The following is a 12,718-nucleotide window of genomic DNA, read 5'->3' on the forward strand; positions in this document are numbered from 1 at the left end:
GATAACTTTTGATGTGTGTAGTCAAAAAAAGTTAGTGTGGAGTATACTAGTCTTTATGACTAATTAATTAGTCAAAAATTATAATAAATGAGATAAGTAAACAAACAATTTAATGTTTTACAAAATTACCCTTTGTTCTTTTTCTTCTCAATTAAATTTTCTTCTCAAATGAACCTTCCCCTTTAGTTTAATAATTACATAGTTACCTCATCACGATCTGGTCCCCTAAAAATAATTACAATTACAATTATTATAAGACAAAGCAATACATAAGTTACTAAGTTAGTTCCTACATAATTTATTAATATGATAATTTAAAACTACTTGTGTTCTTGGCAGAAGCTTAACTAGAACCCAGGCTGACCAGCTACTGGTCCCAATTTTCTGTTTAAATTAGATTTAAAATTTATTAATGCAAAGAGTCCCATTGTTCCATACCAATTCTTGAAATCAAGAGTTCTTGTTTTCAAGTTGTATATTTCAAACATCATCACCTTTTTTAGTTTGGTTTAATAAAAGCATTTGAATGGACTAAAACAAAAATTAACTGGTTGGATTGAGATTTAAGCATACCACCAGACAAGTAGAAAGAAAATAAAATAAAAATATAACATACTAAAATCATGTAGTAGTCACGTATGAACACATTGCTTGTTTAGTGAAGTAATAAAACCAGTCGCTATTACTTGCTGGCTAAGTTCATATTCAAAATGAAATTTACCTGACTAATAAGCATGAGCCACCTCCTACAAAAGTTAATCCTGAGGTTTTGATGGAGAAGAAAACAAGGATTCACTCGATGAAGCAAAAATCTCTTTCGCCAACGTTGATACGATATGGCGTCCAACTTCAAAAGCAATTTGTGCTAATAATGTATTATGTAATAACTAGAACCTATTAGCAATGTATAGAAAAGAATAGGAGAAAGGGAGATGAATTTCTTATTGATCTACATGTAATGAAATACAAAACCTCTATTTATAGGCTCAACATTAACATAAGAGTAAATACAATGAGGAGTTAAGGATGTGGAGAGTCACTATTTTAAATGATATATTCATAACAGAATATTCCTTTTTTGTTTAATTTCTTTTATTGAGATTCTGGTATTTTCTTTTTTAAAAACGTACTTGCATTTAAAAACATATATTTTTTACCCTATCGCGAGTGTTGGTATCATATCAATATTGTGACGAACTAAACTAATAATGGTATCGGTACTATCGAAACCTGCACATGCACACGTTTTTAAGAATTCTGATCATTATAAAACACGTGTTAATATCCTTTTCAGCATATCAAATCACGACTTTATTTTTTTGGTTTTCTCTTTCGGTTGTTATAACAAGTGTCAGTACCGATACCACAATGAACATACAAATACGGACCAAAGTCTCTAGCATAACAGATAGTGGCGGAACTAGCCCATTAAATCAGAGGTATCCCAACATTTTTTTTACCTTGCAATTATAAAATATTAGAAAAACGACAATAAATAAATAAAAGTAAAGCAAATACCTAAAAGATTTGTCTTCTTCTTTTTTTTTTTCATAGCTTGAAATCGCTCTATCACATTATCGTCTTTGACCTTATGAAAAAATCATTTTGGACCACACAGACCATGGCATTGTTCAAATGGATTATTTTATTATTTGGACTTTATTAGTTATTACAATTTGGGCGTAATCGTCATAAAACTAATTATTTGGGCTTAGTTACTAAAGGCTTTGGGTTGATTGAATAATATCGAGTTTCATAATCTTCTCTTAGGGGTATCATCGTATATATTTAGGGATATCTTATGTATAAAACCGAAATAAAATTACACTGCGAATGCGAATACGGGGTTGAGACGTAGCCCGTGCTACGGCCTTATGTCTAAAACCAAAAAAAAGTACACTGCGAATGCGAATACGGGGTTGTTGAGACGTAGCTCGTGCTATAGCTAAGTCTACTCTGGTTCCGCTCCTGATAATAGATCGACCCAATACCGAATGAATTTCCTATCCCACAATGTAAATTCAAACAAAAGAAAAAAAATATATATACATATGTATATGTGTTGATCCTTGATTGGAGTAGGACAGTCAAACTATTCTTTTCCCTCTGTATTTGAAAAGACAATACTTGTATGCCTAATTCTTTATGGCCCATAAATTAACTCCTTGGTTCATTGTTTCGTCCAGCCACACCCTTTACTCTCTCCTATCACTCTTTCGATGTTTAATATTTTTTCCGGAAACATTTTCCGGTCAATCTGTACCAATTTCAGGTACGAGTATTTTACTTAAGAATCAAGTATCAACCGTAATCTGTTGTTATTATTATTATTTTAGTAGTAGTAGTCGCCTTTTGTTAGTCTATTGACAGTCTAGGGGTGTAAACGAGCCGGGTTGAGCCTAACTAGGCTCGAGCTCGGCTGGTCATGTTTTTATGAAGCTCGAGCTCGAGGTTCAAGCCTACATATTTGAGCTTCAGCTCGGTTCGGGACTAAAACCCAAAGTTCGAGCTCGGCTCTAGTTATTTTGAGAAAAACCTCAAACGAACTAAAAGTTCGGCTCGAGCTCACTTTAACATCGCTTAAACGTGTCAAAACTCGGTTCGAGCTCTGCTCGCCAATGTTATCATTATTATTATTATTATTATTATTACATATAAAAAAACTAAAATTTTGTTTGGGCTCGTTTAAGCTACGAGCCTAAACGAGCTTTGTATTTCAGTTCGGGCTCGATAAATAAATAAACGAGCACTATTTAAGGCTCGAGAGCTCGTTAAGGCTCGGCTTGATCAAACTTTTAACCGAGCCGATCACGAGTAGCTCTCGAGTTTTTGGACTTGTTTATACCATTAATTAACGACACACATGAAGATAAGAATTCTTTTTGTATGTTTCACAAACACGTTTTTATAATATTAAGCTAAGCAAGCTGATTGTGTGTTTCACAAATTCTTGGACATTTTTTCTTCTTTTGCTCTGTAATAGTTGTTTTTTAGCAACAACTTGTTACATGATTAAGATGAACGGCCAAAATAGGTATATGTGGAGGCGTATACGACTTGTTATATTATGCTTAATTGTTTATTTAACTCGCTTTTAAAAAAATTAAAAATAAAAATTGTTATTTGATTATTTCATAACAGTTCTCCTTGCCTCCACAACAAACTCAGGTTGCGACAGTACGTCTATACTTCTTTTAGTATGATTGGCTTATTTTTTTTATTACATAAGTTGACTTAAGTGAAAGGGTTAAGTTCTAGAACATTATAATTTCATGTAAAATTTTGGTACTTGATGTTAATTTGGTTTAACAACTTGAACTTTGTTAATTTTTATGCTTGGAAGTTTATGATAAATAAACATGAGAAGATAAACATGATCATAGAGATATCGAGATCATTGTTTGGTGATAAAGTTTGCAGACGATGTTTTTCTAAGCTTTAAATGAGGAAAAGATCTTGAAATTCAACAGAGAGAGGTAATTCTAACATAGTTTAAATTTTTCAACTTTACTTTATTTATTATTTTTTTAACTAAATGATACCATCTTTAGATTACCATTCCTAAGAACCGGTTAATCAAACTTAAAGATCTCAGAAAATAATACATGCAACACTTTAGGATTATTTGTTTAATGAAATTTGATATTTTGTTGTGTGTCTCTTTAACTACACACTTTACACACTAAAATAACTTGAATGGTTATATAGATAGAAAAAGAAAGTAAAACACACTAAAAATATACAAACGTGTATTACATTTTTACACACTTCAAGGTTATTTATAACCATACCATTTGATTTACTTACGATTTATTACTAACATTTATTTTTCTTTATTAAGTTTTCTTGGTTATAACGTGGAATATCCTGGTAAACTTAAATATAAGAAATTCTATAAACGAATTAGCCATGCCAGAAGACATGAGCACAAAGGTTATAGATTTATTTAAAAAAAGATTAAATATATTATTTTTCTTTCTTTAGTAAAAAGTCCAAATTTCATAAAAAGTCATAAAACACCAAAATGTCAACCGTAAATCACACCAAAAACCTCACGAATAACAAAATGATTAAGTAACATTATTCCCCAAAGGTATATTATGAACAACACTTATGTTTCATGTTTCCTATAGTTGAATATACAATATTAATACTAACCACATATGCTGAATAGAAGTATTTTGACATCTTCCCCTATACTCTCAAACCTTTCGTAAACAAATCAGACATTTTCTCTAATGTCAATCTTATTATGTTTTAAATTTTAACTCAAAATCAGTTCGTTCAATAGCGAATTATTTTAAGACGTTTACAAGATATTAACATCCATAAAATATTTCTAAGCTATACTTTCTTTGAATTAAACAACCAAGTCATCAAATACTTGAATAATTTGAAATATCTTTAACTCTTCAAGATCTTTAACCATTAAACTTCACACAAAACATGCTTAAGTTTCTTAATTCCATACTCTGGATACTGCATCCACATGGGTATCGCCATGTTTAAGAAACAAAAAGTAACCATCCAAAAATGGCTTAAAGTAAAGTTGTTCACTTTCATTCCATTTCATAATTAGAGGAATGTTAAATCAAAATCTAACATGACTTTCACTATTAAAAATACCTGATCATGCAGGGAAGGCAAGGACAAGTTCGTCCACCGCTGGAAACAATTCCTCTTATAACCATGTATCAACTCCAAAAGGAAAAGTAGCAAGATTTTGAGCAGAAGTGTTAAGGTTCGCCCTCGCTTCTTCACGCTGCTGTTGCAACTGGGTGATCTCTGCATTCAGAGCATCATGTTGAGCCTTAAGACCAGCTAGGGTACCCACAGACCTGGTGATTGTATTTGCCGCTCCTAAATGACCGCGTCTGTGGGGACCCTAGCTGGTCTTAAGGCTCAACGTGATGCTCTGAATGCAGAGATCACCCAGTTGCAACAGCAGCGTGAAGAAGCGTGGGCGAACCTTAACACTTCTGCTCAAAATCTTGCTACTTTTGCTTTTGGAGTTGATATATGAATATCATTTATCAGGGAGTTTATAAACTCCGCTCTATCCCCAGGTTAGACGTTGTTCGTAAACAAATATCGGAATTGTATCGTGTTGAACACTTCACATATCATGCGGAGCAGTTGGCGTGTGATTCCTCCTTGACGGCGAATGCGCAACTAGGCACGCACTTATTGGGAGAAAGAGGGAGACAAAAGGGGCACAGCGAGTGTGGCTAGGGTTTCACACTTTCAATCACCAGCCAAAGGACGATTTCTATGATCAAGGCTGGCCCATCAATATTTTTTGAAATTAGGGTTGTGGGCCCAAAAAAGGAAAATGATACATATGGCTTTTTTGAAATTAATTTAGGCAGTTGAAGGAGGCCCACTTGTCACTGAAGCCGTGATTAATAACTTCAATTTTTTACTCATTTGTCTACGGCACGATGCCACAGTGGAGAAACCTATGTTACAAGATTTTTTATTTTATCTTTTGTATGTTTTTTTGTTATCCTCAGGTAATCATTAATGTTGTGATCAAAATGGATCAACAAGTCAGAAATGAATAGCCTGGATAAATATATGAAAAGAAGCAACTAGAGAACACTCAAAATACATATATAAACAACTAGTAAATAATATTGCGTGTTGCGACAGAAAATCCGATCGGTATTAATTTGCAAAGTTATATCAAACAAAAAATAGACGTAAACACGTTGAACCACTCACTCTAGTTGCGGTGTGTTAACTTTCAAAGTTAGACTAAAACTTAAATCATATAAAAGAATAACTAAGAATAGCTTAGTAGAGGCATGTGCCTCTTAAGGGAGATATCTCATGTCACACCCCCAAATTTCCACCTGCGGAGTAACATCCGCTTGAGGGCGTGACTGACCAGGATCCAGCCACCAATTATACTGAATAATCGAATTAATAACCATAGTAATACTTACTAACCATGCGATCAGTAAATATCATGTTCAGAGTTTAAAGTTTTAAGTTCAAATAGTAGTAAGTAGCGGAAGCATAAATAAAACAGTTCAAAACATGGTTTATAGTTCATGTTTATTTAACACCCAACACAGGGGTGGACGAACACTACACATCCCTAAGCAGCAGCTCCTCAGTCACTGGTTACCTGCAAAGCATGCAGTAAGGTGTCAACAATAATGCTGAGTGAGTTCACTAGTTGTCCAGTTTTAATTACCAAAAACTTGTTTCACCAGTTAATTTATCCGTTTATACATGCCATGGGGAGCTACCCCAAAAGTTAGCGACTAAACTGTTTTTCCAATACCGAACACTAGGTAACCGTTTGCGTTTCCGCAGGATGCCCCGATGTCAATGTTCTATCATCATTGACGGATGCCTGAGTACATTAGTTCACGACCGATCCCATACCGTGGCACGGTGTGAGGTTGGTAAAACCTAAATAGCGCTATCAACTAATAACCCGTTCGCCTGGCCCCGGCGACTAATCGGTATTATATAGTAGGGACTTGAGTTATAGAGTTTCGTTTAGTGCCGTTGGTTGCAATCCGTATAAACAGTAATTAACTAAAGGTTCCCAATAACAAGGGAAGAAAAGTAAGTTGTATCCCTCATAAGGGGATAGTGTTGTTTGTAGTTCCGTTCCCCAAACCACCGGGAACGCATGCTTTAGGTTGTGAACTCACCTTGGGTTGCTCGATAGATTATTTACTTGGTCAAACACGTTGGTCACCACGTCCTAGCATGGTTACCAAATATAGGTCAAGTTGGGGTACAAGTAGTCACGTATAGCAAACACGTATAGACACACTTAACATGCATACATTCAACAGTTGGGTTATTGGGCCTCCCCTAACATCTTCGCAAACACATAGTAACAGAAACACATGCAGTCCAATCAACAGATAGTCCAACAAGTCTTGGCCCAATAACACTTAGGCAGCCCAGTCGAGACAAGGGTGGTCTCGACTCGAGAATACTCGGTCTCGAGTCGCAACCGGGAGATCTCGAAGAATCATGTTTTGGTCTCGAGTGTGCTGCTTGCGAGTCGCAATCTCAGGAGTCTCGAGCCCAGTCTCGAGTCGAGATCGTGTCGTCTCAAGTCGAGACTTAGTCGGTCTCGAGTCCCTGAAGCCCGTCTCGGTTCGTCATGCTTTGGTCTCGAGTCGCAACCAGGGGTTCCGACTCGCAACCACAGTTACGTGCACCAGAATTCTTTTAGAACCTGTCCAATGTACTAGCCAATAGAATTTCATATTTGTGATAATGTGTACTAACCAATAACATTCTACCAACATGTTTTGTTGTCTGATTTCCCCAAACAATCGGATCAAACAGCATGATTTTCAAATATTCATATCACCTTCAACATGTTCTTCACATATTCAAGTATTCAAGCCACATTCAAATAGTTCATCATTTTAGGGTTTTCCTACAATGAATCTAACATGTTCATCCTATGTTCATACCACATTCAATACCTATTCATATCACCAAAATGATCTTAAAAGCATAACAATAAGTGATAACATGTAATATCTCAAAAGATCAACTCTACACTAATCCGATTAACATGGTGCTACACATATGCAAGCCGGTTTTTCATGAACATCCGGAATCAATGGTTTGAATCACATTTAGCCACAAGGTATCATGAGCTCATTAGCACATATCCGAAATTAAAACATGTAAGCTGGTTATCCACATCACACATATTTGATTCACAAAATAAAACATCATCAAGCATACAACTACACTAGTTAAATCATATCACTCATGCTATCATTTATCAACAACAATCATCATAGAGACACTAACCGGTTGATGAGGTTCAAGGGGGGAATATGAAGCTTCTAAACGGGTGTGTGTGAGTTGATCCGAGTGCTCCTAGTGGTCACCGATTTGATCCGAGAAGAAGGAGATGAGAGGAGGTTGATGATGATCTAAGGTCTTAGGGTTTTAGTGAGAGGTAGAGAGTGTGAGAGTGAAATGAGGGAGAGTGTAAAGGAGAAAGTGTGAGGGTTTTGGGTTTTTATACCCTTTACAAAGCCGGTACACCCCTAGTGGGTTTTCCAAGCATGTTGCGAGTGGGTTCAACGGCCCAACTGGCCCAAACTTTCACTGTTCACTCGAGACCGGGAGTGGTCTCGAGTAGGGTCCTTGGGGTCTCGGCTCACTTGTAACACACACATAATATACATACCTACAACACGTAATAACAGATAATTCATAGATTTCATTTAATAATATACGTACACGAAATGTTACATCAAGAAGGTTGTCCGGGAAAACCCGAAGTGTCACATTATCCCCAAGTTTTAAGAACTTTCGTCCCGAAAGTTAAGGCAGTCACTGTCAAGCTAGTATAAGTGAGAATGTTTCAACGGGGTGTCACATCATCCCCCCGTTAGTTTGGAATTTCGTCCCGAAATTCGGCTGTAGCTTCAGTGCTGGGGTTTTCGTTTGGGAACAACTGGGGATACTTGTGCCTCATCTGGTCTTCCCGCTCCCAGGTAAACTCTGGGCCACGTCGCGAGTTCCAACGGACTCGCACGAGAGGTATCTGGCTACATTTGAGGGTTTTGATCTCTCGATCCGTGATTTCAATCGGTTCCTCAGTAAAGTGTAGCTGTTCATCAATAGTGAGTTCCTTGAAAGGAATTACGAGCGTTTCATCTGACAGACACTTCTTCAGATTAGATACGTGAAAAACGTTGTGTACCGCACTCAGTTCTTCAGGCAGGTTCAATCTATAAGCAACCTTACCGATTCTCTCGGTAATTTCGAATGGTCCGATATATCGCGGATTAAGCTTGCCCCGTTTACCAAAGCGTACCACACCCTTCCAGGGTGAGACTTTAAGTAGAACCCGGTCACCGACCTAGAATTCTAGTGGTTTCCTACGCTTATCAGCGTAACTCTTTTGACGGTCACGAGCTGCCGCCATGCGTTGTCTGATCTGGGCAATCTTTTCCGTTGTATCTACCACCATCTCAGGGCCCGTGATTTGACTATCACCGACTTCCGCCCAGCAGAGAGGTGATCGGCATTTACGACCGTACAATGCCTCAAAAGGTGCTGCCTGAATGCTAGTGTGGTAGCTGTTATTGTAGGAGAATTCCACTAGCGGTAGATGCTTCTCCCAATTCTTGCCAAAATCGATCACACATGCTCTAAGCATATGTTCTAGGGTTTGGATGGTGCGTTCGGACTGTCCATCCGTTTGCGGGTGATAAGCGGTGCTCATGTCCAGACGTGAGCCAAAGGATTTGTGCATAGCTTGCCACAACTCTGAAGTAAAACGAGCGTCTCGGTCGGAAATAATGGATGTTGGCACTCCGTGCCTTGAAACTACTTCCTTTAAGTATACTTCCGCCAAGGTAGAAAACTTGTCTGTTTCCTTAATGGCCAAAAAGTGTGCGGACTTGGTCAATCGATCTACTATTACCCAAATAGTGTCATTTCCGCGTTGAGACCTAGGTAGCCCTGTAACAAAATCCATGGAAATTTGCTCCCATTTCCATTTCGGGATTTCTGGTTGTTGGAGTAGGCCTGCTGGTTTCTGATACTCTGTCTTGACCCTGGCGCAAGTCAGACATTTGCTGACATAAGTTGCTATGTGGGCCTTCATACCAGGCCACCAATACGTAGTCCTCAAGTCGTGGTACATCTTATCCGAGCCAGGATGTACTGAGTAGCGGGACTTGTGGGCTTCGTCCATCACGAGTTCACGTAAATCTCCATGGAGTGGAACCCAAATGCGCCCTGTTACATAGTACGCGCCATCTTCTTTCTGTTCTAGTCGCTGTCTCGATCCCCGCAGGGATTCAGCCCTGATGTTTTCCGGTTTCAATGCTTCGACTTGAGCATTTCGGATCTGAGTAGGGAGGTTAGACTGGATGGTAAGTTGTAACGCCCGAACGCGCTTTGTCATAGTGTCCTTTCGGCTGAGAGCATCTGCCACGACATTAGCTTTGCCCGGATGGTACTTGATGGCGCATTCGTAATCATTTAACAGTTCGACCCATCGACGCTGTCGCATGTTTAATTCCTTTTGCCTAAAGATATGCTCGAGACTCCTGTGATCGGTGTAAATGGTGCACCTGGTACCGTACAGGTAGTGTCTCCATATCTTAAGAGCAAAGATCACTGCTCCCAGTTCCAAATCATGCGTAGTGTAGTTTCTTTCGTGCGTCTTAAGTTGTCCAGAAGCGTAGGCAATAACTTTCTCGCGTTGCATCAACACGCAACCGAGCCCATGGATAGACGCATCGCAGTAAACCACAAAGTCGTCAGTGCCTTCAGGCAACGAGAGAATAGGAGCACTACAGAGGTTATCCTTTAGCCTTTGAAAGGCCGACTCCTGAGCTTCATTCCACTTGTAAGCAATGCCCTTCTGAGTGAGAGTCGTGAGGGGTTGAGCAATCTTTGAGAATCCCTTGATGAATCTGCGGTAGTATCCTGCCAGTCCCAAGAATTGGCGGACTTCGGTTGGAGTCTTGGGTGTAGGCCAATTCTTTATCGAGTCGATCTTAGCGGGGTCGACGTGAATCCCGTCCTTATTGACCACATGCCCAAGGAAATGGACCTCTCGAAGCCAAAAGTCACACTTCGAGAATTTGGCGTACAATTGCTCATTGCGTAAGAGTTCGAGGATAAGGCGTAGGTGTCGTTCATGCTCTTCTTGACTTTTCGAGTAGATTAGGATGTCGTCGATAAACACAATCACGAATTTGTCGAGGTAAGGCTTGCACACTCGGTTCATGAGATCCATGAAAACCGCAGGTGCGTTAGTCATTCCAAAAGGCATGACGAGGAACTCGTAATGACCATAACGAGTCCTGAACGCAGTCTTGGAGATGTCTTCGTTACGAACTCTCAGCTGATGATAGCCTGATCGTAGGTCAATCTTAGAATAGTAGCTCGATCCTTGCAACTGATCGAATAGGTCGTCGATGCGCGGGAGAGGGTAACGATTCTTGATGGTAACCTTGTTTAGCTCACGATAGTCGATGCACATTCGGAATGTGCCATCCTTCTTCTTAACAAAGAGTACTGGTGCTCCCCAGGGTGATGAACTAGGACGGATAAATCCTTTATCCAATAGTTCCTGTAATTGCGTAGAGAGTTCCTTCAGTTCTGCAGGGGCTAGTCGATAAGGCGCACGAGCTATAGGTGCTGCTCCGGGAGCTAGCTCGATTTGGAATTCGACCTGACGGTGGGGAGGGAGTCCAGGTAGTTCCTCAGGAAATACCTCGGGGTAGTCACGTACTACTGGAAAATCTTCAATCCTCTTTTCCTTCTCTTGTGTGTCAGTGACGAGTGCTAAGATAGCGGTGTGCCCTTTTTGTAAACACTTCTGGGCTTTTAGAAGCGAGATAATGCCGGTGACTTCTCTGCCTTTGTTACCTTGAACGATGAGGGGTTTGCTAGAACGGCGAGGAATACGAACCGCTTTCTCTTGACAGAGGATTTCAGCGCGATGCTTGGATAGCCAATCCATACCGATGACGACGTCGAAGCTTCCAAGTTTGACAGGGAAAAGGTCAATACTAAACGTCTGACCAGACAGTTCTAGTTTGCAGTCATGGATCACGTGCGTGGCCTCGATGTTCCTACCATTGGCTATCTCGACGACGTGCTTAGAACTTAATAATGCAGGCGGGTGCTTAAGTTTCTTACTAATACGAAGGGATACATAACTAGCATCGGCTCCAGAATCAAATAACACAGAAACATAACGATCATCAAGTAGGAACTTACCCGCCACAACGTTGGGGTCGTTCCTTGCTTCTCCAGCTCCAATCACAAAAGCTCTTCCCCTTGCACCATTTCCAGCATTGTTGTTTTGATCATTGTTCCCAGCTCCCTGGTTGTTGTTGCGATTCTGATTCAGTTCAGGGCAATCCTTTCGCATGTGCCCTGTTGCCCCACATTTAAAACATCCGCGGTTGTTTCCCTGCTGCTGTTGCTGTTGGGGTTGTTGCTGGTTCTGCCTTGCTGGGAACTGACTTCTACAATCCTTGGCTTCATGCCCCATCTTGTTGCATCGCTGGCACTGGCCTTTGTTACATGCCCCATTGTGGTGCCTGTTACACTTGTTGCACTTAGGGTAGCTTCCCCGGTAGCCACCCTGTTGCTGAGGGCCTTTGTTGTTCTCAGTTTTCCTTTGCTGAGCTGGAGCCTGAGTAGAGTTAGCATCCTTGCCCTGATTTCCATCCCACTTCCGTTTGCCATCACCAGAAGTTCCTTCCGCAACACTGATCCTTTTGGGCAACTTGCCCTCTTCCACAGCCTGGTTGGTGAGTTTGTGGGCAAGACGAACCACAGGCTGTATGGTAGTGAGGTTGGCCGAGGTCACATGGCTCCTGATTTCTGGGACTAAGCCCTTGATGTACAATTCGATCCTTCGATACATGGGTCGGGACATGTTTGGGCAAAGTGCAGCATAGTCGTTGGACAGCTTGGTGTAGGTCTCAATCTCTGACCCAACCATCTTGAGACCATAGTACTCGTCCTCGAGTTTGTGGATGTCATCCCTGTGACAATACTCTTCCTTGATCATATTCTTGAAATCTTCCCATGCAGTAGCATTAGCAGTCTCCAGACCAAGCATTTGAATTTGCGCCTTCCACCACGAAAGCGCGCTTCCCTCAAGGGTACCAGTAGCAAACTTTACCCAATTAGCTGGGGGACATTCGCAGACAGCAAAGACAGCTTCCACCTTCTCGAT

General features: G+C 40.1%; 1 long non-coding RNA gene across 3 annotated transcripts; it reads left to right on the forward strand.

Annotated features, from left to right (window-relative positions):
- The first annotated feature begins 2,192 nt into the window (after positions 1 to 2,192).
- LOC110929077 lies at positions 2,193 to 5,506 on the forward strand. Of its 3 annotated transcripts, none has more exons than XR_004889484.1 (3): positions 2,193 to 2,272; positions 3,344 to 4,741; positions 5,067 to 5,506. It is a non-coding gene; the product is annotated as an uncharacterized LOC110929077 (long non-coding RNA). The 3 variants fall into 3 exon arrangements; XR_004889483.1 differs by having other exon boundaries at positions 2,195 to 3,476; positions 4,639 to 4,741; XR_004889482.1 differs by having other exon boundaries at positions 2,195 to 4,741.
- The last annotated feature ends 7,212 nt before the right edge of the window (positions 5,507 to 12,718 follow it).

The sequence above is a fragment of the Helianthus annuus genome, chromosome 3, assembly GCF_002127325.2.
Source record: "Helianthus annuus cultivar XRQ/B chromosome 3, HanXRQr2.0-SUNRISE, whole genome shotgun sequence".
Lineage (NCBI taxonomy): Eukaryota > Viridiplantae > Streptophyta > Magnoliopsida > Asterales > Asteraceae > Helianthus > Helianthus annuus.